This window comes from Mus caroli, chromosome 10, assembly GCF_900094665.2.
Source record: "Mus caroli chromosome 10, CAROLI_EIJ_v1.1, whole genome shotgun sequence".
Lineage (NCBI taxonomy): Eukaryota > Metazoa > Chordata > Mammalia > Rodentia > Muridae > Mus > Mus caroli.
In genome coordinates, this window is record NC_034579.1 from 71,477,338 (window position 1) to 71,482,330 (window position 4,993).

The window sequence follows — 4,993 nt, forward strand, 5'->3', positions numbered from 1 at the left end:
CCTACTCCAACAAGACTACACCATCTAATAGTGCCACTCCCTGGGCCAAGTGCATTCAAACTATCACAGCTGTTTGGCAGTTTTCAGAGTGTGGTCCAGGACCAACTCCCTGTGTGACACAGAGGGACAATTTGATGGATTCCTTCAGTTTCATAGGAGAAAAGCAAAGGAGAGAAATAAAAGGCCACTGAGCCTCTCATACACATGAATCATGGCCATGAGTCATGGGAATTACTCTGTGTGTGAGAGCCTCAGAGACAGCCAGGGAGCCATGACAAAGGCTACAGAAGGTACCAACTTTTGAAGCTCTGCACATCTTTTAGTTCGCCTGGGGAATCTTATGCACTTGTTGATGCTGTAAATGACACCCTTAAAATTCATTTCTAATTGTTTCTTGATAACAGAAAAGCAATTGATTTTGCATATTGATCTTATGCTTTTCTGTTTGACTTTCTGCTACTGTTTTTGCGTCTGTCTTGTAAAGTCCGTGCTGCTCTCGAATTCTCTGTGGCTGAGGATGATCATGAGCCCTGGACCTTCCGACCTCCATCCCCTAAGTGCCGAGATGACTAGCCTGTAGTTTGCTACCTTTATTTTGTGGGTTCTTCTTTCTTCCACCCTTCTCCGTCCCTTTTCTCCACCCTTTCAGCCCCTTAACACTAGATAAGAGAGAAAAGGGATAAAGACAAAAGGAAAGAGATCCCTGAAAAAAGTCAAGGGTCGGAAAAGAGGCAATGTCATCATTAAACTACTTACTGTTGAAGAAGGGTGTTGAATTTCTTAAGGCAAGTTTGATCTTCACCATCTGCATGTCTAATTTCTTATTGTTGTTGTTGTCTCTTCTTTGCACACAACTTCTTAGAAAGCCATGACCAACAGCAGCCAACAATCAATCAACCACCCAGCTCTTCTCAGAGCCCTAGCATTTTGGAAGGGTTGGTGAGGAGATTCTCAGAGATCTAGCATTTTTTAGGGGGGGAGTTGGTGGGGAGAGGCTGCTGTGAGTTTATTTTCTGCTTTGTGCAAGACACAGTTATGGGGTCAGGAAAACTGTGCTGTGAATCAAGAGGGAGCTCTCTCCAGCTTCTGCTGGTGTCTGTTGTTCAGCCTTCCTAGTTTACAGGGAGGATTGAGAGGGTGGGCTCTGGCCTAGCACCACTTAAACTTGGGCAGGCTGCTTTTGCCAACAGGTCAGGACTGGGCCCTGGTGTTGGTCTGGCCAGGATGGATGACTGGCTCCTTCTTCATGGTTTTAGGAGCCAAGCCACAGGCGATTGGGCTTCTGGAGGCCTGGGGAGATTCTGCTGAGTGCTCAGGCGACTCCAACACTGTGGCCATGAATGGGAGGGTGGATTTCCCGAAAAAGAAGCTGGCCTACCAGTGACCAGGGTCAGCCTTGGGAAGACCAGGGGAGAGTGGAGCACGGTGTCCCCTGGGTACATGGCACTTCTGCCAGAGTTGTTGCTGGACGAGGAGTCCAGGCATCCTGGATAGTAGTCATGGGTAGCCACAAGTGAGCCACTGGAAGGAATGGCTGCTGTGCTTCAGGGCTTACCAAGGGTCTTTGGTGTAATGGGGCACTAGACAGTAGAGCCCATTTGCAAAGATAACCCACAAAACACCACTACTTTAGGACCCTCGTGCTGAAAAGTCCCCAGAATTCCAAATGTCACACAATTGCCCAAACCACCCTCAGGTGGTAAAATCACGCCCCTACTGGAGCACGAGGCAAATCATAGTCAGCTGCTGTGAACAACCTGAAGCAGCCCTGTATCCCACACTTGGAATGAAATTGAAACATATTCTTATAATATTTCCATGTTTTTTAAAGAAACCAAAACTCCTAAACTGTCATTACACAAACCTATGCCACCACACCCAATTTGACCTTCTATATTGGTCTTTGCTACTTTAGCTCACCTTTCTGGTCCTGGAGAAACTTCAATGCTTTTTTGGACTATTTAGGCCACAGTGGTCTCATTTGTGAGCTAAAGTAGACCCGCTTCTCAGGCATCTGTGGAACTGCTTGTTGAGGCTCTTCCTTCACTGCCCTGGCCAGGACCTGTGCTGCAGGGGCACTGAGCCAGTGACAGAGTTAATGGGAGAGTGGAACAAGAGGTAGGTTGAGATATCCCAGGACGTCACACAAGCCACAGCAGTTCAAGACTTGGGCCCCAGGGCTGCAGGAGGGGCCTGCTGCCCACCACCCACTAGGGAAGTGCTCCATTCCAGAACTCTGAGCACCGGCTAGATGAAGAATGAGTTCTTTATCATGTTCTGTCTCATTCTAGGCAATACTGACAAGAGAGGACCTCTTCCTGCTGACAGCTCATATCAACATCTCCTTTGTCTCTTTCCTTTGCATTTTCCTTCTGCTCTTTGTCCTAAATTTCTATGGCTTCCTACCTTGTCACATATGTCACAAATATTTCCTCCTGATACTTTGTTTTTTATGTTACTTATGGTTTTCTTTTCTTTTTTTTTAATATTTGTTTGTTTGTTTGTTTGTTTGAGACAGGGTCTTTCTACATAGCTCAGGCTGTCTTGGAACTCACTATGTAGACCAGGCTAGCCTCAAACTCTTACAGAGATAGGCAGGCCTGCCTCTGCCTGCACTATCACCCCAGTGCTAGTATTAAAAAGCCTGGCTACTCAGATATGGCTTTCTTAGATTTATTTTGTTTTATTTTTATGTGTATGAATATTTTACCTGCAGGTATACATGTGTGCTATTTGAGGGTCTGGTGCCTACAGAAGCTAGAAGAGGACATCAGATTCCCTGGAACTGGAGTTACAGATGGGTATAAATCACCCTGTGGGTGCTGGCCACTGAACCTGAATCTTCTGCAAAAGCAACAGGTGCTCTTAACTAGTGAGCCATCGCTCCAGCCTGTCACATTTTTAAAAGCTGTTCAAAGGGGTTTTCTCTCATGTCTGTGGCCCTTTCTTTGAGCCACGGTGAGAGCACTGCTTCCTGTGTGCAGGTAAGGCCCCCACTTTCTCCCAACACTTATTCATGTCTCGCATTCGATACCAAGCATGAGGGAAAGAGGTCAGTCTCATCTCCTCACGCATGCCCAGAGTACACCCCCAAGGACTCTTCCCCAGAGATGCACAACATCCCCTTTGTCCTAGGTAGATCCCAGTGCCCTTGGCCTATTTCTGGATCCCTTCTCTATCCCAGGTCCATCTCTCCCCTCTTGTTCTGACCCAAGACCAAGGTCATCTCTGGAAGAACTGGTGAGCTGGTACCTCTGCAGACCTTGTCACGGTTTTCTGGCTGTCTCTGAGGATCTCACAGAGTAACCCTCCTGAGTCATGGCAAGATCTATGGATGTGATGTGCAGTGGCCTTTAGCTTCTCTCCATTGCTTTTCTTCTGGAACTGAAGGAGACCTTTGGTCCTGTCCCTCTGTCTCCCTCTGATAGTCGATACTGGCCCACACCCAGCTCTCACCCTTGTGAATGGGTAAAATTCCTAGGCAAGGCCAGGAGTAACGTTTTTTTCTTTTTGTCCCTCCTTGCTGCATTGTCTTGTAGCCTGTGGTATTGTTTGCATGCACAATGAGCATACTTTCCCCTCCTGTGTGGAACAGCCAAGTCACTCCCAAAGCCAGGTTTTTAAAAGCAGGAGCCACATCTCCCATAGCTTTCAGCGAGGAGGGGAGGGGCAAGTTTCAGTCTGCAAATTACAGCTCGTGTGCTTTAATATGCCCTAAAAATACCTCCCATTTGCATCTCCTGCCAGCCAGTGTTTAGGAGACTTTTTCACTTGAGGATTCCTGGGGCAGCGACAGGGACGGACAGGCTGTTGCTGAGGCTCCTTCCCCGGTTTCCTCTCGTTCTGCTCCAACTCCACGGCACCTTCCAGGAAGAGAGGAAGTCTTCCTGCGAGTGCAGGAAGCGAGATTAATGCTGACAAATGGAGCAGCCTCTGCCCTGCATGTCAGCTCCTGGGTTTTTGTCTTCCTTTTTATAATAAAGAAAGAGTTTCATGATTGTTTTTTTTCCCCCTCATGGCTAATTTGAGATTCTGGTTATTTAAGGAGCCAGAGATGGAAGCCAGATGACTCAGCCCCGCCACGGGGAGGGATTTCCTTAAAAGACCTCTCAGTTTGTGGGAGCGTGGACCAGTGTGACTGTTCACAACTTGCTCCTCATGCCTGGAGCTGCCCGCTCAGACACCAGACCACGTGGCAAACAGCTCGCTGAGTCTAAAAATACTGTGCTGGCCATCACAGTAGCTTCTGTTCACAGAATGGACAGAAGCCACAGCTTGTCTTCGTCTGCTGGAGGGCTCTCTGAGCATCTGGGAGCAGCAGCCACTACACCTGGCTGCACCGCCTCTGGACACGCTGCTGAACCTGACCCTGTCCAAGTCTGTCCCCTCAGCTTGTTACCCACAGCCAGAGGACCCACCCGGTGTGATGTTTCTGTCATAGCTGTCAGATGGGCTCTTTGGTCCTTTGGGGGCTGTGGACCTTGCAGAGACAATGAGTTTTTCTAGCCTGTGCTTTCTGTCCCTGGCCTGTAAGGACTCTGCACACTGCTGGGTGGATCATCTTCTGCATTTGGGAAAGACATTCTTGTGGGTGGTCCAGAGAGTGGGCCTGAGAATGTTGGGATCAGAGAGAAAATTCCCCTGCACAGCCTTCACAGCTGATGATTACCACAGATCTGGCCCTCATAATGCTCCCCTCAGGCTGGCTGGTTACAGGCTGGCCAGTGATGCCAGGTAAATAGATGGACTCCAGGACAAAATGTCCAAATGACCTTCCTTTCTGATTTGAGGCCAGTGCAGAGGGAGAAGCCACTAGGCATGATGTTCAGGGCCTAGAGAACCTCGTGGCCTGTTATGTCTCTGCCAGGGCAGCCTTTGCCTCCAGGACAGAGCCCAATTCAGGAGCAAAAGGTAGGGCTTAAGAAGGAGTCTTTCATCAGGCAGTGGTAGTGCACGCCTTTAATCTCAGCAGGCAGAGGGCAGGGGTAGAGGG

General features: G+C 48.7%; 1 pseudogene across 1 annotated transcript; it reads right to left on the reverse strand.

The window, feature by feature from the left end:
• Positions 1–2,724, reverse strand: LOC115032172 (annotated as a pseudogene). The gene is made up of 2 exons (XR_003837832.1): positions 2,711–2,724; positions 1–1,542 (listed from the first exon to the last, which is right to left on the reverse strand). The product of XR_003837832.1 is annotated as a pancreatic progenitor cell differentiation and proliferation factor-like (transcript).
• Between the last annotated feature and the right edge of the window lie 2,269 nt (positions 2,725–4,993).